Genomic DNA, 26,880 nt, shown 5'->3' with positions numbered 1-26,880 from the left:
ACTCACTACCACCTGGAGGCTTCACCTTTTCCTTTTATAATGGTTAGTACCCTTAACCTTTTGACATCTGCTATGGTTCCTGCCCTGGAGACTTCTTTTCAATTACCATAGCTAAAAGAGTGAGGAGAGTTAACTGACATTGAAGGCTACAGGGTTTTGCTGATATCCTGCAGGACTAGTTCAGACATCTTCTAAGCATTGCATGGAAAGCTGTTTTAAGCTTACAGTTCCATTGGATAAGGAAATTTTACTGCACTATTTTAAAGATAATCTGCTGACCATTTAAAAAAAAAATTAAGAGGATTTCCCTATTATCAGCTCAATGCCCCAAATAAACCTACAGGGAAGAGACACTTACCCCACTAGTAATTTAAAATTTGGGTTTTTTTGTTCTGTGGGTCCTGCTTGGGATAGCTTCCAGCAGGCATGGAGTGAAATCCTGGCCCCATTGATGTTTATGGGACTTTTGTCATTGACATTAGTGGGTCAGGATTTCAACTATGGATTCTCATCCGCCATTGACTGATGGTGGTGCAAATAAGCTACATGTGGGGTTAAGGAAAAGCCCCACATTCTCCACAAGTATGTTGGTTTTCTACATTGTTTTCTTGTTTTATATCAATCAAAAATTAAAGAACTAGCTTCAGCTACAGAGTTCAAATTCCGGTCTGAATGTCCTCGGAGTTAAAGAAGTGGGTTCTGCGTAGGCCGATTGTAGTAAGAAGTCTAAACTACAAAGTTCAGATTCAGATCAGATGCATATTCAGGCTGCCTCAAGGTTTGAATAAGAGATGGGATGTGATCTAAGGTTCTGGTTTGGCTCCATCTCTAATAAGAATGTTAAATGCTATTAAAAAAAAAAATTACCCCCCCCCCCCCATCCCCTCACTTCCTTTATAAGACTACTTGTTGCTCTTTTGTCACCTGGAAATAACATTTGAGGTTATCTTGTGTGCCATCAGACAGTTTACATTGTAATTTCTTCCAATCCTTGGATTTTTTCCATGAAATAGACTGGCTTAGCCCTCAGTGATTGAAATTAAATATCCTCTAAATTGACTGTCAGTTTCACCTTTAAAAATGACTTTCCATTTTCCACTTGATGTTGTAACACAGTTAGATTAATATATGTATTGTAAAATAGCTCATGGATTTACTGCCCCTAAAGGGTTCTGAATGGACGGCCTGGGAAACTGAAATTTGCTATTTGGGCAACAGGTGAAGCCACAGTGGCAGCTTCCATACACTTTCCTGCTGATGTGCCATAACTCCCTAGCAGCCATCAAGAACCATTCTGGACTGAGATCATAGTTCAGTCTCCATGTTTATTCAGTCCTTGGTCTCTTTCCTTCCAAGGAACACAACAGTTGTGATTTTGGTGTTTGTAAAGTGGCCACCTGCTGCTCAGGAGTTGCATTAATTAACACAGCACTCATAGACTAACAAACAGCAGCCAGACATTGACTACAGTATGGTTTGGTTATTACTGATATGGGACAAGAGCTAGAGCTAGCAAATTCCTTCCCAAGCAAGTTAAATAAAAGATGTAAAAATAAAAATCTTATTACTGATTTTTAATTTCAAAAAGTTAGTCAACAAAGACATCATATGTTGAACAACAAAGTTTTTGTCAAGAAATTTGCACTACAGGAATCTTTAGAATTCAGTGGGAAAATGCAGACCTATATTTAACACACTTTATGTGCTGTAATTTTGCTTTCCTGCTTGAAAGTGTTGAATGATGCATGGTACCTGTGTTGACCTCAAGGGTGCAAAACTCTGAGGGGTGGGATGCTTTATTTTTATACTAATGTATACGAAGGCATTATGTTTCTGCTGAAAGGGACAAACATGAACTTTAGTAGAATGAAAACATCCAGGTGTTCCTGACATGGCTTTGCCTCATCCCTTATTGTTTTAAGATACACTGCTTACAGTTTTGTAAATTAAAGCCCCATGGCCCAAATTTTTCAAACTTGTGTTTACCTAAAGGTTAGACATCTGTATAAGAGGACTGACTTTTCAGAAGCACTGAGCATTCACCATTCCCAATGATGTAAAGTTGTTTTACTATTGAGTTACCCATATCTATTTGCAACCTAAACTTCAGCTTAATTAACTTTTTTTCTGATAATTTTCTTTGTTTTTGAAAAAGTTGTGACATTTTCATGTTCCCTGGACCCCAAGCAAGTGGAAATGGGACAGGTGTTTTTCAGTCTCCAGGGCACTCTGCATCGGGCCAGGAAAATATTGTTTAAATGATAGATGCAGAAAGGAAGAGTGTTATTCACTCCCCAAGGCTCCTCTCTTCCCCTCACCACCAGACTGATGGTTGGGATTCCCTTTGAGACCAGTTTTCACTCTGCTTCCCAAGACCTCAGTTTGATTCCAGACTTTGTCACTTAAGGATTGTTTATTTGGCATATAGCAATGCTATGCTAAGTTGATTGGACTCAACACGGGGAGATGAATGCAAGGTACATCGCAGCTCCAAAGTTACTGTCTCCTTTTATGTACATTACATATTTCTTTGCATTTACTATATATTGCATCACACATTTTCGGCTTGACTTGGTTACTTTTGCAGGAACCAGACCCTGTGCAACATGCACTGTTCATGCGTTGTCTATGGTTTGACTTCCTCTTTACTTCATCTCTATATTACATTCCTAACTTATTTTATCCCATGTTATCTAGTTTCCCTCTTATCTTCGCTGGCTCAGACATTGTCTTTTTAGCCTATGATCTATTGACTTATCTTATTTAGCACAAATGTTCTGTCTTCAGCCTGATGATTCATTTATCTCCCTAATTCTGTCTTCCAAGAAATGAGTCCTGCCTCCATGTGTTAATTATTCATGTCGGGCCAGACCTCAGTTACACTGATGAAACTTATTGGGGTCTTCAGCTGCTTGATTAGCCTAATTACCCTCAGCATCTCCACAAACTCAGGTTATTTTTTCCAGCCTCCACATCCCCTCATCCCAGATTTCCCTTGCCATTTTCCACTGTGTTCCCCCACCACTGAGTCCCCAGCTGCAGTCCCTACCTCCTCCCCGCCACTCACCAGCCCAAGTTTCTCTTCCCAGTCTCCACCTCTTTATCCTGTTTCCTGCCCTGGTTTTCCTCTCCTGTCCCAACTCCTGTTCTGCCTGTATCCCTCTCCTAGGTTCCCTCTCATACTCTGATCTCCTCTACAGCCTTCCAGCAAATAGTAGAACACATCTCAGGCAGGACATTGACCAGGATAATGAAAACGACTTGTTCAGCCTGATCTCTTCCTACTTCCTATGACTCCAGTCCTTAAGGATTAAGATTTCTAAATAATTCTTCTCTAGATAGAACACATCCTTATGAGTCAAAACGGCCCCATTTCCAAACGTATAATGAGCTGCGTCTCTATGTGAAGTTTGGAATCCATAGTTAGGCCTCAGATTTATAGGCTTATAGAGTGAGTAGCCGGTCCGTGACGGTGCAGTGTTGAGCAAGATGCTCTCCCCACGTTGTGAGGCTATTCTTGGTAACGGTCCCTGGGGATCTCAGAGGCTTTTCGTTCCTGCTCCCTGCACAGGAGCTGGACTTTGAAAAGGGAGCAGGGAGGAGTTAGGGGTCATGGCCCTGCACCAGCTCGGAGAGAGTCAGTGCACGTGGAGAAGCAATCTGTTGCTTCATACTAATAGATGGGACAAATGGCTCCAATGCTCCATCATCCCAATTCCTTCTGCAGGTTGTGGCTGTTAAACCACAATCCAGCCAATGGGCAGGTACTTTCAAAAAAACAAACAGTGGCTTGACTCTGAGGTGCTGCTCACCCACCGCTTGTACTGACACTGGAGGAGGAAACAGGAGTTCAGCACCTTTGAAAATCAGGCCACATATTTAGGTGACTGACTTTATGGGCCTGATTCTGGGCTCATGCTAAGTGTCAATTTCAAACGAACAGTTTGTCAAATCTTGATCTCAGTTATACTAATAAGTCCAGAGTAATTCCATTGATGACAGGGGAGTCATTGTTGAGTTGCACCAGTATAAATGAGATCAGTCTCCAGCCCTGTTCTCTCCATACATGTGAACACTAAACCCAGTGAATCATATTAGGTCAAACTTGGCAAAAACATATCCACTATCACTCTGAGACCAAGTTTGGGAGGTTTCAGTCTGAAAGGAATGTTTTTGCTCTAGTTACGACTTTTTAAATAAAGTGGCTTTGTCTAGAAATTGCTTTCTAGCCTTAGCTATAGTGTTGCGAGACTCAGGCTGTAGGACTGATTTTTAGGTATAAATGACCAGATGCTTCTGTCAGTCTCACTCAGAAATTCCATTTGCTTTATTTGGAGAGCTGCACCTTTGTGCATTTATTGACCCATTTATTTTTATGTTTTAGAGTCATTTAGGTATTTGATCCCTATATAGAGTGCCCATAAAGAGCTTTACAGATCCTAAAGGATGAAAAATGCTGTATAAACATAGAGCACTATTGTTGTTGTTACTGATTCATCATAGCTCGAGCACATGCGAACAATTAAAACCAGAGTGTGCTTTTGGAAGGGATTGATGCAATTTAAGCATGAGCTTTTTCACAATATTTTCTTGGTAGAGCAGTAATTATTGCAGGGCCATTTATGTACCAGCATTCCAAAAAAAAATACCCTGACAGTGTTTGCACTGAACACAGTGAATGGTTATTTAAGCCTTTGATTTGTTAACTAGCTGAGATCAGCCACATAGCTTCTTTCTCATAGTGCCTAAGATAAGCATTGAGGGTAAGCTGGCAAGTATGCTTTTGCCGCCTTAGGTCTTCATCTGAGTCCACCCTATTGTCCATGTTCAAAGACACACACTGAGAACTGCTTCTAAGACTACTTCATTTGTCAAAGTCATTTTCATGCTTGTTTAAAGTTAAATAAGCATCATATTTAAAAGTTTATGGTGGCCTATGCAACTATAAAGAGAGATGGCAATCAGAAAGGAAAACTTAATTGTTTTTAAAGTATGCATTAAGAGTACATCATAGAAACTGAACAGCAAACAGACAGGAAATTGGCAAGGTTTAATGTAAGTCCCACCCGGAAGGGCCTCTTTACACATGGCTGAGTATTTTTTGTTAAAAAATGCAAAATATCAAACACACTCATCCATTTTAGCTTTTTCAAATTAAACATACCAAAGAATTACTTGATAACAATTTATTTAAGTGAACTACAGCTGAAGAGAGAATCTACTCTTCAAACAAAATTTGAATACCTCTAGATTTTATCACTTCTGTAGTGATTATACTTGAATCTACCTTTCTCTCTCCATTGAGCCTCTCCCCAAGTCTTTGATGTCCAACTTCTTCCTTCACCTGAACAGGAGAAAAATTTAACTTAGAATTCCTTTTTATAATATTTGTATTCACTTTTTATTGCCCTTGATAAAACTCCAGTAATCTCTCCATCATTTATTCTCACAACTTTGACATTCTTACCCCTTTCCTTTTATCCTGATACCTGGGCTCCCAACAAATCTTGTCTCTTCACCCCTTAGAACATTTTTAATATGCTCTTCCATTCTGTCCCCCCTGCCAAATCTGCAGTTCATAAAAATATCAGAAGTGATAAGATTTTCTTGGGTTATGCAAGTTACAGAAATGGAGATTGACTGACTGACTGACTGACTGACAATTTTTTATATGGATTCAGATGTACACTTTCCCAAATTTCTGTGGTGTGGTGGTTTTGTCTGGGATTTTGGGTTGGGCCCACCTCTGTTAGAAAAGGAATAACTTGATTTCAGAGCTATCCCACTGATGTGTGGTTAAAACTGCATGTGAGGGTACATTTTTCAGCCAATCAATCTGATGTCAAAATAGAACTTGCCCAGATCAGCCGCCTTGTTGTGTGTCTAGCACCCTCCATTTTTTTTTTTTTTTTTTTTTTTTTTTTTTTTTTTTTTTTTGGCTCAATGTCTGTTTTGTAAGAAAAACATAACAAAATGCTTAACAATAAACTGTAAAAGTAAATTGGCTGCATTCTGATGGCCAGAACGTATGATCTGCACATGCTCCAGATTAATCTCCACCAGGAGGAATTTTGTCTCAGGAGGCAAAATCCTCCCTCTGTTCTCCAGAGTGCAGCAAGAAAGTGTACATTGCCTTTCTCCTTGGGATGGTACAGCACTCTTCCCTCTACAAAAAGTGAGATGGTTCACTTTGCAGGTGGTCTCAACTTCTACTTTTCCATCCTCATTCTGTTTCAACTAGAGTGCCCACTTGAGGATGCACAGACAGAGGGAACAGATCTTGTGTTTTCCCCCTAATGCAGGGTCTTTACAGCAAACTTAAATATGTTTGACGTTTCAGGTACCTCTGTAAATCAGCTAGTACTAGTGATGGGCCTTACCTGCCAAGTTCAGATCTAGGTTTGACCTTCCTCAAGTTCACTGATATTCAAATCGGTTGCTTTCATTTCTGTCCTTGCTAGCCAGTATACATTTCATCAGGGTATTCAAGATTTGCCACAACAGGTCGGTGACAATTATGTCTGCTTGTCTGTGAATGAAATAGGTCTGTAACTAAGCAGCTGCTTTTACTGACCATGGGAGGGTATATCCGATTTCTTTGAGAAAGCAGATGTTAGTTATTCTTTTCATTCCCAGATAGTAAAGTTCTTTTTCACTTCCCAGATGTGCTATCAGTGATTCATCCTGAGCTTTGCCTACACCACTATGAGGAGCATTCCCTAGCGACTGTTTATAGCATCAGCTATATTGCTAAATTTGACACGTTGATGTAATTTTGGGAGTTACAAATGCAATAACTTTCCAAGATGGCAGCCATGCTCATGGAACCCGGCAGTTTCAAGCCATGAATCAGTCAGCTTACCTCTGGTTAGAACACTTTGAAGGTCAAACTATAAAATAAATCGCCTGCACTGATTCTTGATTCACAGTGCCTCTGAGAGCTCCACATAGATTCAGCACCTTCAGGAATCTGAAATGCCAAACCCATTAAAATATCTCACAGAAAGAGCATTGGCTCAGAGGAATAACTTAATTTATGACTAAAGCTACTGTTCACATTACAGATAGTCAACTTTATCTCATGCACACACACTCAAAGTCAGCCTTGTAAAACATGATTTTTTCCCCTTCAGAATAATAGTTAGGAACTTCTGAATTATGGTTGCCATGAGATAATTACATCCCTTGTACTTTGAACATTAGTGTTGTCAGCCACCAGGTATTATGACTACATGGGAAAATAGTTATGACACTCAGGTAATATCTTGTCTTGCAACTTAATGAATACCATGGAATTGGATGTTTTTAGCACTGTAGCAGTTGTGTCTTAAACAGAGTAACTAGGCTGCATTTTAAATGGGAATGTTAATACTTGTTTTTATATGTGTTCCTCTTTCTTCCTGGAGGAGGTGGAGGCAGGAACATTCAGATATTGAAGGAAGGGTTCCTCCTTTTCTAATGCAGGAATCACACGTATAACTGCATGATCAGTATCTGACAGGAACAAACATACACAGAATACATTTCTAAGTACATTAGGTCCATACTTATCATAAACCTCCACTCTGTTTGGTGTTTAACTCTCTCTGACTCCATTGCTTCTGATCACAGGCAAAAATAGAAACATTGGGGCAAATTAATCCCTGGTGCAACTGCACTTGACTGGGGTGACACCAGGGATGAATTTGATCAAATGTGTTATGGAGGCAGTGTTGAATTTTACACTAAATCCTTTTGTTAATTGTTTGTATTTAAGGCCATATTCTAAGTGAGTGTAAATCAGCATAGCTTCATTGAAGTCAATGACACTATGGTGATTTACATCTGCTGAGGATTTGTTCATTAGACTCCAAATTTGGCACAATAACCCATCATGGGGATTCAACTCAATTTTTATTTAAAAATATTTACACATTTTTAATGCCCCCTTTATGAAATGCTGCCCGAGTCTCCAATTTCTTTGTGGTTCCTCACTAAATAACAGTGCCCACAAACTCCAGACTTCACAAACACACATACACATGCCAGTTTTGAACTTTTACAACTAAACATAGGAAAATAATTCTAATTTGTGATAACCTAAATGGTCTTCTGAAAGAGTAGCCAGTGTAATTGTAAACATCTGTCAGCGACTTCGGTTTCTTTATGCTGCAAAGCTTCCTCCCTGACCCATCAGCTCATCTTTCACACACAATCTCTGCTGCTCCTAACTGTGAGGGGTCAGGAAAACAGGCCAGCCAGAAGGGTCCTCAGCCCCACGACATAGGTTGGGAAATCTTGCTTCGCAACCCGAGCCTCTATTCTTCTTCTGTCCCACTACTGAGCCACAATTGGCATGTTGGGTGTTTCGTTGGCTGCTTTCAAAGTCGGCAGGCTGCGATAGAGAGAGCCAGCTGGGCAGCTCGTGAGTCTGCTGTTCAGAGCCCCTCTTCAACCCCCGGCAGCTGGCCAACAGTAGGTTCACCAGCAGAAGTCCCACTCTCTCATGAGTCTCTGAGGAGTCACTGGAGGAGCAGCAGCTACAGGTGATTTGTCAAAACCAGACTCTCTCTTTTCCCTTGAAGACTGGGTCTGTCAGCACAGGTTCGTTGAAATCTTCCCCTTTGCCTGATCCCTGTCGCCTGTCATCCTGACCAGTATTGCCTCATTATTTCCTTGCACTCGCCCATCTGTCTGTCTGTATCCATCTGTTGTCTCCTGGCTTACACTTATATTGTAGGCTCTTTGGGGAGAAACCTTTTTTTTTTTTCTTTCCTCTTCTGTAGCCTTGTCTACACGTAAAAAATAAATTGACCTAATGTAGGTGGATTACAGCAGTGGCTGATGTCTACACTGCCCCCCTTGGGTTGGTGGAGTGTGTCCTTACCAGGAGCACTTCCACCCACCTAAGGGGCAGTGTGGGGAGCTGAGATCCCCATCCCTCAGCTCCCTGCTGGGAGCCCACAGGCTCCCAGGCTTCCTGTGGGCTGCCCCCCAACTCCCCGGTCCCAGCCGGGAGCCTGGGGAAGCCACACAGGGCTTCTCTGTTCCCTGCTCTCTGCCAGAACAGCCATGTCAATGTCAGGGCTCAGCTGTGTAACTGACCAGGCTCTCCAGGCTGAGAGCACATGGAGGAGTTTCCGACTTCTGGCCCCAGTTCCCAACAGAGGGTGGAGACCCACAGCCCTGGCATTGCTGCTCACATCTCACCCGATCCCAGTTCCTAGCTGGAAGGCAGGGGCCCCTAGCTCACAGTTGGGAGCTTGGAACCAGCTGCCCTGGGCTTGCAGCAGCTGGGACTTCTGGCCCCATGTCCAGCTGGGAGGGGGGACCAGCTGCCCCCAACCTGCAGAGCAGTGAAATTGACAAGAATGACAGCCCCTCTGCAAGGGGACTCATTGTCTACGGATACTGCTTCGCCCTAGCTATGCCTACAAAAGCCCTATACCTTGCGTCAGCGTGATTTTAATTCATTGAAAAAAGAGGGCATTTGTTGGGGGGAGGTGATTGCTGCTTTTACACCAGCACTGACTTTTGTCCACAAAACTCTCTAGTGTAGCCCAGGCCTGGGTCTGTACAGTGCATGTACCCGGTTCATACTAGGGCTCTTAGGTGCTATAATAATAATAATATGGCTGAAAAGGCCAGACAGATTTTTTTTTTCTTTTAAAGTAGCAATAACACATTATGGGCTTAATTCTCTGGTCCATTTTGTCCATTTGTCACCACTGAAGTTGCAAAAATTCTGACTGAAGGAGGTCAGTGAAGAATTATCCTTGCACAGGGGGAATTCTGTGCTGGTATAGAGCTGGTGGAGGCAGCATAACCACTTCCTGTTCGAGCTGCACCTCTGGTATGGGGAGCGACGGGGTATCAAATCCTACATCAGTGGGTTAGCAGCGCCTCAGCTGCTCTAACTTTCACTGGCACCAGGTGGCACAGTATTGGGGGAGCCACAACTGGGACCCTGACAGTGTCACTGGCCTGTGACAAGGGGAGCACTGGAGCAGAAGAGAACCTATGCTTTTTTACAATGATAGTATGTCCGTCAGTAACATATGTTTATCTCCTGGAGGCTGTAGTTAAATTTGTGCATTTGAGTGTTACTTGGAGCAATTAGATGTGCACATTATGAGGGGAGGGAGGTTGTATGGAAAGAGGAGAGAAGCTTGCTGTAGAGGGGAAGAGTCTGTGAGAGCGTGTAGATGTTGTGGTGTTTGAATGGCAAGGCATAGGGGCTGAGGTTTCTCTGGATGTTATCTTCCCTCAGCTGGGGAGTTTCTTCATTTCTTCAATAGCATTGAGGGGAAATGGGCTTGAGCAACTTTAATGCTAAATTAACAGGGTTTTTGATGTGGGAATTTGCAAAATGTCACAGAAACTAAATGAAAGTGTGCAGCATGCATTGCTGAAAAATAGTATGTGCCTGGACCTCCCTTGCTCTTTTATTCAGCAATGATGCCAGAAGTACAGGACATTTCCTGGGGATTAATGACCAGCTGCTTTGGGTCATCAGCTCCTCCAGTCAGCCATTAATCCTCAAGATATGCCCTAGGCCAAGGTCACTATTGCTTTAATAAGTGAACAGATGCAAAAATCACTTTTTTCAATGGTTTTTGATGTCTGTGTTGTGGCTCTTTCTGTGGTTTACTAGTTGGTTCTAGAGACTGCATTGGCTAACATGTAGCTTCAGACCGTAACAATATAACTTCTCAGTGAACTAGGAGTGCAAACAGGTCTGTTGTGTGTGTATTGGGGGAGCTTGTAGGAAAGTACTCGGTTATTCCATGCTTGGGCACCTGGTTTCACAAGTACAAATAGATGAGAAAAAAGCATCCTAATTTGCCCTGATGCCAAAGCAAACACATTTGAATGACAATCTCAAAGAATTCTATCCCTGTCCTGGAATTCATGTGCTAGATCATGATTATTTCTGTTATTTCAATGAATCACAGGAGGAAATAAGCTAAAGAGCCAACACTTCCGTTTGAACTGGGCTTGGATTTCACTGGAGAAAGAATACTACATTGTGGATGAGGACTCCAAGTTCCTGGAGGTGATTCTCAAGCGTAGAGGATACTTAGGGGAGACATCTTTCATCAGTGAGTTACTTTTTAATTGTTCCAGGTGTCATATGGGGGGAGAAGCAGCTTTATTATGCAACACCAGTAGCTACTCCACAGTTGGTGCTGCTGTTATTTACCTATTGAGCACCAAGGGACTACAGTAGTGACACCACAGTTATTATTTATTGGTTGAACCTGGCTCTTTATGTGTGCAGTGTAGTTTGTAGCCATGTTGGTCCCAGAATATTAGAGAGACAAGGTGGGTGAGGTAATATCTTTTATTGGACCGACTTCTGTTGATGAAAGAGACGAGCTTTCAAGCCACACAGAGCTCTTCTTCAGGTCTGGGAAAGGCACTCCAAGAGTCATAGCTAAATGCAAGGTGGGACAGATTGTTTAGCATAAGTAGTTAGCATATAATCTAAGGGACCGCTCAAGGAAGAGTGGCCGTTAACACCTCTGCAGTCATAGGACAAAAAGGGAGGTTAGCGGGTTACATTACAGCTTGTTGTAATAAACCATAAATCTAACGTCTCTGTTCAGTCCGTGATTTTTAGTGTCTAGCAGAGTTATGCTTAAATTCATTAATTTATATGTGTAGGGCCCTACATATATCAACCTATTAACCTTCCAGTTTTCTTCCCTAAGCCATACCAGGATAAAGGAGATGTGACATTTACATACACTCACTGTCAGGAAGGCATTAGCCTTCTACTTTGACAGGACTAAACCCTTTAGGAAATCGCCCAGATTATTTCTCTTCATTGCAGACAGAACTCAGGGGTCTCCGATTTCCAAGCAAAGACTCTCTAGATGGATATCTGTCTGCATTATGTACTGCTATCAGTCTCATGATCTTCAACCTTCCTCTAGAGTATTAACTCATTCCATTAGATCCCTCTCTCCTTCAATAGCTTTTCTGAAGAACATTCCCATCATGGAAATACATAGAGCCACGACTTGGACGTCCTTTCATACATTTGCTGAACACTATGCAGTCACTCATGTCTCCGTTTCTGGTGCCATATTCAGCTCTATTGTTCTATCTTCAATCCTAGACTCTATTCTGAAGTCCCACTCCTGCACAGAGGGTACTGTTCAATAGATAGGTAAAGTGGAGCACCAATAGGGACGCTACTCGAAGAAGAAGAGGGGGTTACTCACTCCGTGCAGTGACTGTGGTTCTTTGAGCTATGTGTCCCTGTGAGTGCTCCACTACCCACCCTCTCCCCTCTGCTTCAGAGTTCTTCACAACGGGACCCCACGGCAGAGAAGGAACTGAGGACGGTTTGCCCGTGCAGCTCTCTATAGCCTTGGTGCAGGGCACGAGGCTGTGTGTTGGGGTGGGGGGACGGGCAGGGCGGCACATACGTGGGCCGAACAGACACTGCTACCTAAAATCTCCAAACTGAGGCACATAGGGTGCAAATGCACCTAGAATGGAGCACCCATAGGGCCGCACATGTCAAAGAACCACAGTTACTGCACAGGGAGACTAATCTTCTCTTTTTTATTTGTAAAGAGACAAGGACACTTGTTGAAGTAGGATGCATTCCATAAAGTATCGGTCTATCCTGTTTGGACTTGGTTTTAATTTTTTAAAAGTAGCCTTTTTGTCCTGTATTGTCTGCTGCAGCCAGTCTCTCTGCTGGCTGAGCAGTGTAGAGTTGCTCGCAGGAAGCCAGATACAGCTCCCTGATTCTGAAGGCAGTTTTATGCTGGCCTAGGGGCTGCTCTAAACTCTGCTAGCTGGTAACAGTTCCCAAGGTGCCAGCTGTTAGCCAAGGTTAGCAGGAGCACAGTATGCTGCAGTCATGACCCTGATTTGGGGTGGAGTAGCAGAAGAGCAAGCCATGATGGCTCTGTGGTTACTGTAGATCCAGCAGGAAAGAAGTATCAGCTTTTGCCTCTTTTGCACCAGTGTTGTGGCACAAAAGAAGCACAGGAGGCCAAAGAATCTAGCCCATCATTCTTCTAGCCTGATGGCAAAAGAGAAACATGTAAATGTCCTTTGGTTTATTTATTTTAAATAAAGTGCTTACAAGAATCGCTGCCTCTAGCACAGATGTATCCTATCAGGCTATAGTCTGAGTATTAAATCAATCATTCCTAAATAGTTCTGAAGTGTAAGAACTGGGAGTCCTAATTTGGGAATGATTCCACACTGCCCAGTTTTCAGGATATCAGCTTCTCTCAGAACCAACTAAGGGATTCAACAGGACAAGGGCTTGTTGTTCTCAACTCAGGGAGGTAAAGTGTTTCATAATTGCTGGTGTCAAATCGTAATTAAAAAAAATGTTCACCTATTTGAATTGGTGCTGGGTAGAAACTTTTAGACAGTAATGAACTCCAAAACCTCATGGTGGGACATAGACCCTTGGTTCATTAAACTCACAGTCAGAGTCTACCAATTTGCTCTCTGTCTCTTGATTTAGCTGACTGTAAAATTTCTACAGCTGAAAAATTAAAGTGCAAAAACCCTTTACATTTTAAATAACTTTTTTTTTTTTTTTTTTTTTTCTTTTCTCTGCAGTACACATCTAGGTTCGTTTACTGCATATATTTAAAGTACGGTACCTTCCACTTAGTTAAAAAAATGTTTCTTATTAAAAACTGCACTTCTGTAATGCTGTTATCTATGGATCTCAAAGTACTTTACAAACATTAATCAATTTAAGCTTCATAACACCCCTAGGACGTAGATCTTTAGGAAAAATGTGTTTGTAAGATAGATATACCATACAGTGCCAGAAAATGTATTCTGGGGCACATTTTAAAATGTGGGTAGTTAGGACCTGACCCTGCAAACACTTATGAATATGAAGAACTTTATTGCATGAATAATTCCATTAACTTTACTGAATGTGTACCTAAAACCTATATTAACATGTACAACTACCTCAATGTATGGTTTCTAAGCAAATATAGATTTGAACTGAGCAAGTCTACTCATGCTGCAAAATTACTCATCTGTGCAAATGTTTGCTGAGTTAGCTCTTAAGTTGTACCTACAAAAATGTGTATGTGCCTGTTGAGCCATGAAAAACCTACATGAACAAGTAACTGCAAACTTGAGCAGTTACTTGGTCACAGAAATGTATGTTTCTCCTACTCGGTGGATGTGCACGTATTCTTCGTATGCACAACACAGGCATCCACATTTAGATTTTTTGTCCTATCCTAGTACAAATTGGTCACTATACAATCACAATAACATTTTTATTATAATTTCTCTTGTTGCTTTTTATTGGCTTTGTGCTTGTATTAGTTTAAGGTATATGGAATTCTTTTCCACTGATGTAATTTGTTCCCCTATTAGATCCCTGAGGATTTCCTCCATTCATACAAACCTTTCTCTTGAAGACCTACTCCTGTAACCACCAACTTGCCAGAAAGAATGACTTGACTGGATCCCTTTTCAGGAATCACAGAATATAGAGATAGACAAGTCCTAGTAAATCATTTAAACCATTCCTGTGTCATTGCAGGGTTCTTCCTGCAGAAAATGTACTTGTTTTATTCCCAGTCTAATTTCTAAGTATTGTAAGTAGTCAGATTTCCATCACTTCCACTGGGATATTATCCCCCCAGCTAACAAGGTTTTCCTTTGAAGTTATCTAGTTCTTTTTTGAACCCTGTAATAGTTTTAGCCTTCACAACATCCTCTGGCAAGGAGTTCCACAGGTTGACTGTGCATTGTGTGAAGAAATATTTTTTGTTCATTTTTAAACTTGCTACCTATTAATTTCATTCAGTGACCCCTATTTTTTGTGCTATAAGAAGTAAGTTACATTTCTTTTACTTACTCCACACCAGTCATGATTTGTATACCTCTGTCATATCCCCCCTTAGTCGTCTCTTTTCCAAGTTGAAAAGTCCCAGTCTTATTAATCCCTCCTCATATGGAAGCTTTTCCATTCTCCTAATCATTTTAGTTGCCCTTTTCTGTACCTTTTCTAATTCCAATATATCTTTTTTGAGATGGGGTGACCAGATCTGCACGCAGTATTCAAGATGTGGGCATATAATGGATTTATAAAGAGGCAATGTGATATTTTCTGTCTTCTTATCTCTCTCTTTCCTAATGTTTCCCAGTATTCGCTGATATTTTTTTTACTGCTGCTGCACATTGAGTGGATGTTTTCAGAGAATGATCCACAATGTCTCCAAGATCTCTTTCTTGAGTGGTAACAGCTAATTTAGATCCCATTATTTCATATGTAGAGTTGGGATTTTGTTTTCCAGTGTGCATTACTTTGCATTTATCAACATTGAATGTATTTGCCATTTTGTTGCCCAGTCACACTGTTTTGTGAGATCCCTTTGTAACTCTTCGCAGTCTGCTATGGACTTAACTATCTTGAGTAGTCTTGTTTCATCTGCAAATTTTGCCACCTGACTGTTTACCCTTTTTTCCAGATCATTTATGAATATGTTAAACAGTACTGGTCCCAGTACAGAGCCCTGGGGGACACCACTATTTACCTCTCTCCATTCTGAAAATTGACCATTTATTCTTACTCTTTGTTTCCTATCTTTTAATCAGTTACTGATCCAGGAGAGGACCTTCCCTCTTATCCCATGATTGCTTGCTTTGCTTAAGAGCCTTTGGTGAGGGACTTTCACAGGCTTTCTGAAAACCTAAGTACACTACATCCACTGGATTACCCTTGTCCATATGCTTGTTGACCCCCTTAAAGAATTCTAGTAGATTAGTGAGGCAAGATTTCCCTTTACAAAAACCATATTGATTCTTCCCCAACAAATCGTATTCATCGGTTTGTCTGATAATTCTGTTCTTAACTATAGTTTCAACCAATTTGCCTGGTACTGAAGTTAGGCTTACCGGCCTGTAATTTCCGGGATCACCTTTGGAGCTTTTTAAAAAATTGGCATCACATTAGCTATCCTCCAGTCATCTGGTATAGACACTGATTTAAACGATAGGTTACATGCCACAGTTACAATTTCACATTGGTTCCTTTCAGCACTCTTGGGTGGATACTATCTAGTACTGGTGACTTATTACCGTTTAATTTATCAATTTATTTCAAAACCTCCTCTAACAACATCTCAATCTGGGGCAGTTCTTCTAATTTGTCACCTAAAAGAAATGGCTCAGGTTTGGGAATCTCCCTTACATCCTCAGCCGTGAAGACCGATGCAAATAATTCATTTAGTGTCTCCGCAATAGCCTTATCTTCCTTGCGCGCTCCTTTAGCATCTCGACTGTCCAGTGGCCCCACTGGTTGTTTATAAGGCTTCCTGCTTCTGATGTATTAAAATTTTTTGCTGGTACTTTTTGAATCTTTGGCTAGCTATTTTTCAAAATCTTTTTTGGCCTTCCTAATTATATTTTTACAGTTTCCTTGCCAGTGTTTATGCTCCTTTCTATTTTCCTCAATAGGATTTAACTTCCACTTTTTAAAGGATGCCCTTTTGCTTCCAACTGCTTATTTTACTTTGTTTAGCCATGGTGGCACTTTTTTGGTCCTTTTTACTATGTTTTTTAATTTGGGGTATACACGTACACTTAAATTGAGCCTCTTTTATGTTGTCTTTAAAAAGTTTCCATGCAGCATCTTGCATGGATTTCACTTTTAGCGCTGTACCTTTTAATTTCTGTTTAAATAACTTCCTCATTTTTATGAAGTTCCCCTTTCTGAAATTAAATGCTATCATGGTGGGTTGCTTTGGTGTCCCATCCCCACCCCCACCCCTCCCCCCGGAATGTTACATTTTATTATGTTATGGTCACTATTACCAAATGGTTCGGCTATATTCACCTCTTGGAACATAGGTGTGCTTCACTTACGACTAAATCAAGAATTGCCTCTCCTCTTGTGGGTTCCAGGACTAGCTGCTCCAGGAAGTAGCCATTTAAGGTGTCAAGAAACTTTATCTCAGTATCCTGTCCTGAGGTGACATGTACCCAGTCAATATGGGGATAACATTTCACAGTCACTATTACCATCCTGGTCAGATGGTTGGTAGTATATCCCTACTGCTACTCAAGCATAGAATTATTATCCATAGAGATTCTATGGCACAGCTGGTTCATTTAAGATTTTTATTTCATTTAACTTTACGCTTTCTTTCACATATAGTGCCACTCCTCCACCAGTACGACCTATTCTCTCCTTTCGATATATTTTGTACCCTGGTATTACTGTATCCCATTGATTATCCTCATTCCACCAAGTTTCTGTGATGCCTATTCTATCAATAGCCTCATTTAATATGTGGTGGTCAAGTTCACCCATCTTAGTATTTAGACTTCTAGCATTTGAATATAAGCACTTTAAAAAATTGTCATTTTTTAGCTGTTTGCCATTATGTGATATAATTGAATGGGACTCTTTTTCATTTGACTGTTTCTCATCAGATCCTACCCATATTTTATCCTTTTCCATCCTCTCCTCCTTACTAGGATATAGAGAATCTCCATTAATAGATCCTTCCCTAAGAGATGTCTCTGTCCAAACCACGTGCTCTTCCACACCTGTCATCTTTTCCCTAGCCCTTAGTTTAAAAACTGCTCTATAACCTTTTTAATTTTAATGCCAGCAATCCAGTTCCATTTTGGCTTACGTGGAGCCCATCCTTCCTGTACAGGCTCCCCCTTACCCAAAAGGTTCTCCAGTTCCTAATAAATCTAAACCCCTCCTCCCTACACCATCATCTCATCCACACATTGAGATCCTGCAGTTCTGCCTGTCTAACTGGCCCTGCGCATGGAACTGGAAGCATTTCAGAGAATGTTACCATGGAGGTCCTGGACTTCAGTCTCTTACCTAGAAGCCTAAATCTGGCCTTCAGGACCTCTCTCCTATCCTTCCCTATGTCATTGGTACCTGCATGTACCGTGAACACTGGCTGCTCTCCAGCACTACTCATAAGTCTGTCTAGATGTCTCGAGAGATTCACAACCTTCGCACCCACCAGGCAAGTCACTGGGCAGTTCTTCCGGTCATCACAAACCCAGCTATCTATGTTGTTAGGAAAAGACAGCTCAATGCGAGAGGATACCATGACATTATCTGGAAGGAGGGTCCCAACTATGGGATTGTTTCCCTCCACTCCAGTTTGATGTTCTTCTTCCCTGAGACTTTCATCCTCCTCAACAGTAAAAGTATCATCTGTGTATCTCTCTGTCTCCCTAAGCTCCTCCACTTCAGTCACCCTGTCTCCTGTATGCAGCCTCTGAGGGCCAGCTCCTTGCACCAAATGCACACACATGCCATGTTGCATTCACATACACATATACATACATACACATACACATACATGTTGCATTCAGCACAGCAAGCTGGATAGCCCCCACTCTGTTGCTGGACTTCAGCCTGCATTCTCTTTTTACTCCTGCAGCTTTCTCTCTTTTATTGTTGTTTGTTTTTTACTGGGGGGAAGGGTTATTGTCTTTAGTTTACGGAATGTTAAAGAAGTGTATCTAGCCCCTGCCCCTGTCTAAACTCCCTCTCAAAACTCCCGTTAGCAGCCCCTGTTCACTAGTTCCTCTTGTCATTTAGGAGTAGGTTTTTTAAACCCTGGTTCTCCCTGAATAGCCCCACTCCCTGGTTCGGCTTGATGGGTGCTAAAGGGCTTTGGGATCAAAGCCTCGTTAAGACGCACTTAGCCTCTTTTCGGTGATTGTAAAATCCTGTGGTGCTCTCTGGTTAGCTAAGAACATCCCATAATGAATAATTTGGTAGCATTGCTGACAATTAGCCCCCAAGGCCCTGATCTTTCATGTATCTCAGTGTAAGCAGACCTCCGTTCCTTCATGGAGCCCCATTGATTTTGGTGGGACTGTGTGTGTAGATGAAGGGATCCATCCACAGTAACTTGTGGGATAAGGGCCTGGGATTGCATTTTTCATTTTACCCTGGCATTCATCCGTACTATTTGAGTGAACATTCATAAAAAATACTTGTTACGGGGATCTAGTGGAACATTGAGCCCACAGTTATGTCCTTATTTCATCTGTATCAGGTCAGAATAACTATAGTATCATAGAATGAGAGAATGTAAATACTTTTGTGGTGTTGGCTTAGCCCTCAAAACAAATTTGCTGGAGTCTTAAAAACTGCATCTTACCAAATACAGGAGACTGTGTGGTAAACCACACAACATATCTCTTACTGAACACACAAACCTACATTCAATTCACATTCTTAAGGTTCTAAAGTCAAGCCCGCAAAAGTTAGGAAATGCCAGAATTAAGGTTTTCTGTGTAACCATAATTCAGCACACTTGCATGTATACATTATGATACAGTCTTTAATTACATCACCACATATTATTTTTTCCACAGGACCCCTATTTCACTCAGTGCACAGGATGGACTTAGTCTGGGGATGAATCAGGATTGTATAGTGAAGGAGACTGTTGTCTATAGTTTGTCAAAGTTATAAACAACTGAAAATGGATTCTTATAACAGGCCATAAATTGGATAATCTTAGTAATAGACACTGCTACCAATCCCTCCTATAATAAAGAATGCCTTCTTTCTCAGATCACTCGGACTTCAATAGGAACTTATATTTCAAAATTGTCAAACCAAAGGCAATGATTTCCACTTCTCTTTTCTGTAGGTAATAGACATAGAACATTCTGTGAATTATGTTTTCCTCAGTACTTTAAAACATTATACTTTTTAACAGAGTTGTTAGCCTGCTTCATTATAGAGGGCATTTTATTAAGAGAAGGGCCTGAGCTGCAAAGATCAGATCCAGATTTTGATTCAAACTTTCCCTAAATTCACATCCAGATTTTTAGGTGGGCATTACTGATATGCTATGCTGCAGTTGAGAATGTGCCTCCCAACCTGAGCAGACAGACACTTGCACTAGCGCACTAAGAACAGTGTGGATGTTGCAGCACCATCAGAGGCTCACACCCACCCGACTCCTTAGGTCTGAGATCGAGTGGATAGCCTGAGCCACTACTGCTGCCAGAAAGGCTGGTCACTCTTCTGTTTTTAGCACCTTAGCTCAAGCCAAGCTAGTGCGAGGCTGTCTACTTGGGCAGGGAATCTCTCTCCCAGTGGCAGTGTTGACATACTCTGTAAGGCTAAATTCAGACCCAGATCCCAGCTTCACCAAAAGTTCAGGGATTTCCAGATGCAGCTTTCTGGAGTGGTGCTCATTCCATATGCTCCATATGGGATTACTTTCATGAATACAGACAGGGCACTGAAGAATTTGATTTGCTCCACAAAATTTTTTTTGTTTTTGTTTTTAAATCTTAAATTTTCCAACAAAATTTACCCATATACAGAGTGCACTCAGGCTTATGTGGTAATCTCTGGATCTGTCTGCCAGAGCTGAATATTGTTGAATGTACTATAAATTGAAAAAAGAAGAAGACAGGGCAAAATGCCACTATTTTAACATACACCAGCTAGCTATTTGATTATCAAAAATAAAATGTATGAGGGGAGTAGATTTAATAAAGATAAGGCAATGGACATTCATAAATGAAACTAAGATTCAGATAGATGCTGGCATTCTGCATTCTGCTGGCAATCTGTGAAGATTTTGATGACACTCTTTTTCATGTAAAAGTCATCTATCAGCCAATCACAGCCCGTGATATCAACATCCTGCATGCTCTCTGTGCAGGAAAAATAAAAGCTCATTCTCAGTTTTGTAGCCTTTTTATCTTTTTAACTTCTAGTTCAGAAAGTCCTTTTAAAGTCTTCTCTTTCTTGCTCCCTTCCTTCTCTGTCACAGTCAGAAAGTCTCACTGATGGGCAGGAATCTTTAGAAAGTCAAGAATTCAAAGGTCATTTGTTCCTTTATCAGAGATTTGAAGAGGCTTACTGGCATTTCCCCCCTCTTTTGTTATGTGCTGAGGCACAGAAAACCTCACTGAGTGATTTAGGACTTGGTGTCCCTGTGGGTTGTCAATCTGTCTGGCCTTAGCATTACTGGCAATTTTACCCAAATAGACAGTCAATTACCCTAATTGCTGTGTTATGTTGCCAGTAACCTGGTTGCAAATAAAACAGTGTTTTACCCAAAACCCTAAATGTGACAGCCTCCACGTCATTGTTTTTGGTTTGTTTTTTTATTCTAATGCATTCCGATCCCTGAAAGTCTCCCGTACATGTACCTGTCTGACAAATGAGAGACCACTGTCTGTGTAACACTGACAGAGCCCAATCGTGACCTGGCAAGATCAAACCTGGGACCTCTAAAGCTTAGTGTATGAGCCTCTACTGCATGAGCTAAAACGTAGATGGCCCTTAGCTAAGGCTGTAGCACAGGGGTCGGCAACCTAAGGCATGCGTGCCACCTTTGAGTCCCAAAGCAGGGCCGCATGATGGTTGCTCCCCCCTTCCAGGCCCACCCCTCACGCACGTGGCAGGAGGGGGCCAGGACGAGAGGCTGAGGGGCCAGGTCAGCATGCCACTGGGTCTGGCCTGGAGCTGAGCAGTGGTTTTCCTCCCCCCCACCCTCACCCCTGGTCGGAGCACCGCTGGGTCCATGTGGGAGAGGGGTGGCCGCCGGGGATGTCAGCAGGGGCCGACTCCTCAGAGGAGGGCCCATCCGGTGGCCCCCTTACCCCAAGTATGCCACTGCTGCAGCGGGGGAAGGGGGAAAGCAGGAAACTGGCTCCCTAGCCCCCCCGCCCCTGCAACACCCTGACCAGGGTACTGAGCCCATGGCATGTCGGAGAGAGGCGGGGGGAAGAGTTGGCACCCCCCCCCCTTCCAAAAGGTTGCAGACCCCTGCTGTTGCAGACTCACCAATATCTAGCTGGGCTAGGTGCCTCTAGAGGGGGACAGAGTGCCACACCAAGCAGCCATGGGTTACATCTGCACATTGGGGACCATGATGTCACTGCTACGAAGGTGTCTAATACAGCTTTAGGTGTCTCACTTTAGGCACATAAATCTTGAAATTTTGGCGCACCATGTTTAGGTTAAATAAAGAGCATGTGAAATGATCAAATGTATTGAAGTCAGAGTGATTTTTATTTCCTAGTAATTACAGTGAGGTGGAAGTTGAGTCTGAATTTCTGCCAATTGTTTGACTGAGATCCTGCTCTTAAACTTCAGTGAGAGTCCTGGATGTGCAATATGAGAACGGCCCTCAAAGGATTTGCTCATGGTAAAAATGTAGCTGTTCTAATGAGCAAAAGGATTTATGAAGATTTTACTAGATGTAGATTTGTCTCCTGATATCATAGCCTTTCAACGGTGAGGGTGGTTCAATCCAGGCATCGTTTGCAGGGGGAACAGCTGTGTGATTTCTCAACTTGATGATAAAATGAAATTGTCATTGTCCTTTTTCTGCCAGGACAGAAAGAAATAGCTGATTTATTTCATTACAATATATTAATTATTTTTACACTTTCACTCTTGAAATCCCATTATTTGAGTATCTTGTACAACAAAGATCAGAAGTAATATTTAGTACGTTATATATAAAATCTGCTCTCATCTATACTCGAGCAAGTCCATTGAAGTCAGAGTTATGCATGAATAAGGGCTGCAGGATATGGTCCATAAACGTTAATTTAAAAAGCAATTCTGCAAATTAAAATTACTTTTCCAAGGGAACACAATCATTCACGGTTGTCAACTGAGCTTTAATAGTTTAAAAAAATGTAACTTCAAGAAGCAAAAATGGAGTTTGTTTTGGTTTTTTTTACTCTGGTCATAAAACACATGAGTACAAATGCAAGTTCCTACCTTTTGTTCCATGCATATTATTCCAGACATGAAATATATTAGCACTTTATGCAGTTAATTATGAGAACTCAGCAGATTTTTACCAGTGTTTTAAGTAATTACTTTTAATATATTTATACTTAAGCATCAGTGTATAATACATTCAAACCATTTTTTTGTGTGTGTGGGTTGTGTTTCAGCAGAAGGGCTGGTTTTTCTTCAAGATTCTAATTCCCTTTCATTCATTTTCTCTTTCTCCCCCTTCCTGCCTCCTCTCTACGTAGGCTCTGCCACAGGCACAAATCCCTCCACTGTGTTATCTTATTCTGACTACATCTCCAGTCCTGAAGATCATACCAGCATCATTCACTGTGGTAAGAATGAGAGAGAGAAAACCTGTCGCATCATCATTATTGATGATTCCTTGAATGAGGAAGATGAGACCTTCAATGTCACACTGAGCATGCCAATGGGTGGGCAAATCGGCACTAAATTTCCCAGCACCAAAGTGGTAATCCTGGCTAGCACAGAGGATGGTGGGTATGAAGAAGTAATTTTCTTCTGTAGGGGTTTTCCCTTGTAGATTTTATAGTACTAGGTGCCTTTTTTCCATCATATTTTTCCATCACACAGCTTAAGACTAAACTATTTTATGATACAAGTCATAGGCTTAGGAGTCAACTGCTTGTTCTGTTGAAGTGTAGGTTTAAGATCAAATGGTTATCTGAATTGTAGGTCTGCATTTACACTAGCTGTTTTCTTACTGAAGTAAAGAATCCAGGAATACACTGAATTTCATTACTGCTCTAGGACTAGACTTGCAATTTTATTAATCAAGGATAGATCTATTAGATTAGACTGGCTATTGTGTTACTGAAGTACAAGTTGATAATTAGGTTGAATATTTTATACAGGTGTAGAATTAGTCTCATTGCTTTAGGAATATAATCCATGTCTAGCATTAGGTTATTTTCTTTGTGAAGTACCATGTCCTGCATAGAATTTTACTATATATTATTAGGTGAAGTTGAAGACTACAAGTAGATAGTATGTGGCTGGGAATGACTGACTTATTTATGACACTCTGTACCCTGATATGTTTAGATTAATCACTTTATTGGGAAGACATGGATATTATATGTTTTTATGAGATGGTGAGAAAGAAAGCATTTGGTTCAAGAACTGATAACATGATACAGAGACAGCAAAGGCAGAGGCTATGTATTTTAAACTGCATAGTTTATCTGATCTACTTCAATACTGATCTTCATTATCCATGCTAATCCAGTCCTTTCTTGATCAGAATCTAATTGTGCAAAGATTTTGTAAGGAGAGTCTTTAGGATTAAACTCGGACTATAAAACAAATTTTCACTTGTGATAGAAACAGGATTTGAACCTTGATCCTTAGAGGTATCAGACTAGTGCATTAACTCACCACACACTCCTGGACTGGCTTTTTTACTTCATAATATTTAGGGGCATCTATTGAACTTCTTGAAGTTTTCAATAGGAATCAAGGCACACAACTCCCTTCAATAGTAATAGGAATTTTGGGCCTAACTTTCTCTACACCACAATAAAAATGTACTTCACTATGTTAAATGAAGCAGAGATGTTAATAAAAACAAAATGCAGGAACAAGCATTACTATTAAGTATTGTTTGTGTCTAACTTCTTCACCTGTCCTGCAGAAATTCCAGCTATTCAAGTCAGATGCTAGCAAATTGATATGTGGACAGATTATATGTTGTTTTCCCAAATGAAGAAAAGAAGAGAATGGGTCACATTCATCTCTGGTGTAATTCTACAGAAGCCAGTGGAATTACATCAAGGATGAATTTGGCCAAGATATTTAAGTTAATGAAAATGTAATGGTCTTTAACTAGATGAGTCTTGTCTAAAAGTCATTGTAATTTCTGCTGACAGTGACATCTCTGCTGCTTTATCCTATTTTGGGAACAGGAAGAGAGTATAAAGGAGGAATTAAGCCACTGTGAAAAGAAAAAAGCTTTTCCCTATTTAAAGACCAGATTTTTACCTTCATGAAAAAAAAGCAACTTAGTAGCAGCAGCTAAAAACTGCTTCCCATGCTAGGTACTTGTCTCAGGCTTAATGTCATTAAAGGGTGCAACTGAGAATTACCACTGTTCTGCAGCATGCCTCTTATCTGTCCTTGATTTGACATCAGGCTATTCCATTTGTCTCTTTTAGTCATAGAACTTTCTAAGGCTTCAGTCCAGCAAGCCTTTTTCTTACTGGAATAATAATGATAACTTTTAAAAGCTAAAAACAACACAGATACAAGAGTATGCCCAAACCTCCCAAATAATGTGTTTAATTTCTTTGGTAACTCAGCCCAGAGTTCTCTGATCAAATGACTCATGATTAGATGCAATGTGGTCAGTTGATTTAATGTGGTGCAACATTTCTAATAGTCATCTGAGCTGCAGCTGAAGCTATTTTCATTAGGTACCTTTCCACACCCGCATTGCCCTCACAGTGTACAGATGTAAAGGACTACACAAAGTGCAAAGCGGTGGAGGATCAGCCCCATGGTCAGGTTTGCAATAACGGAACCCAAAGCTTGAAACCTGTTTTAGGCTTGTGGCCTTTTAAATTCTAAGGAAACAGACTTGAGTACTCAGATGGGTGCATAATATCAGCCTATACAGAGCTGATCCTGCACCATTGAAGTCATTGGGAGTTTTGCCATCGGTTTCAATGAGAGTAGGATCAGACCCTTAGAGAGGGTGGGTAGGTAGGTAGAAATATGATCCTTAACATTCTAATGAGAATCTTAGCAAGGCTTTCTCCTCTTAAGCTTTTATAGTCATGAGCAACTTGGCAGCCAAGCTGCAGCTCTCTCACTAATGCAGGATCAGGATCCACATGCACTGCCTGTACTAATAATCTTTTTTTTCCCCTTGCATTTATATGCACAACACTCTGTATCTGCACGGGGCATGATCAATCCCAAAGAATGATTTTTTAAAGATTTGGTTTAAAAGATTTCTTTCCAGAGGATTCCTGAATGTAAAGAAACAAAGTGGGTTTTTCCCTGGTGTCTGTTGCTCTACACTTCTCAAAATGCTTAATGGAACAGCTTTGGACTACAAGATACAGATATAGCCCATTATCAGTCGTGTCAGCACTTACAGATATATTTTGAACAATAGAGCTTTGAACTAAGGGGCCGATTGATGTAAGCATTTCTAAAGCTGTAACACGTCAGTGAAAGTTACAGAGCCATACATTGTAATCAACCTACGCTTTCTCCTACTGACATTAAATCCTACAACAGAAAGAAAGTGAATTCAAATGTTATCAATAAAAATGGCAGGTGTTTGTAGAAAGCTTTATTACCACATTTAGTGCTATTTAAATATGTATATGGAACCTTTAACAAATTAAACAACGTCTTACAGAAAATCTGCACTAACAGTAAAGATGATGTAGCACTATAGTGAGGTAAATGTCAGCCATTCAAACACCAGTGCAATAATTTGAGTCAGTATTCCCTTTCTGTAAGTCTGGAATTGGGGCTAGAAAAAGGGTGAAGAGATGCTGTTCAGACACAGATCCATATTAGGTTTAGGATGGGAATGAGACAATACTAGTGTCTTGCAAGTTGCTTTAGTGAGATTTTTGCCCAGTCTCTTAAATCTTGTGAGCTCACCAGATTCCATGAGATTTTTTACCATTTTGAGCCAAAATCTTGTGAAATTTTGGCTGCTTCCAAACATTGGCACCTTCGGGTTTTGGATCTGACTTGGGGCTAACATCACAGGAGCTGATTCAGATCCAGGAATTCATATCTAACAATGTAGTCCTTCAGACGCCAAAGTGGTTCAGATCTGAGATTCTAGTTTTGACCCATCTTTACTTGGGATATATATATTTTTTGCATGTTATAACAGAGTGAATGTTAAAAAGAGAGCTTGAAATGGATTTGAATGGAATTGAGAGGCATGTATCAAGTGGTTCCTTAAAATGAAGACTGTTCTAAAGAGACAACCCTGTAATTGTTTATTGAAATAATATTTCTACTAGGTTTTTCTGTCATTTCTCCTAGGCCCTGATCCTGCAACAACATGTGCAGATGAAGTCAGTGGGGCTCTACACAGATGCAGGGTTGTGCCTGCCAGTGTTGTT

General features: G+C 41.0%; 1 pseudogene; it reads left to right on the top strand.

Moving 5' to 3' along the window:
• Window positions 1–26,880, top strand: part of LOC137166336 (FRAS1-related extracellular matrix protein 2-like) — a 75,176-nt pseudogene that overhangs the window by 13,640 nt on the left and 34,656 nt on the right.

Source organism: Emydura macquarii, unplaced genomic scaffold, assembly GCF_026122565.2.
Source record: "Emydura macquarii macquarii isolate MOO-44397 ecotype Brisbane River unplaced genomic scaffold, CSIRO-AGI_Emac_v2 contig_2834, whole genome shotgun sequence".
NCBI classification, from domain to species: domain Eukaryota; kingdom Metazoa; phylum Chordata; order Testudines; family Chelidae; genus Emydura; species Emydura macquarii.
Note: the sequence above shows the minus strand (reverse complement) of the source record. Positions and strands in the feature narration are given on the sequence as shown.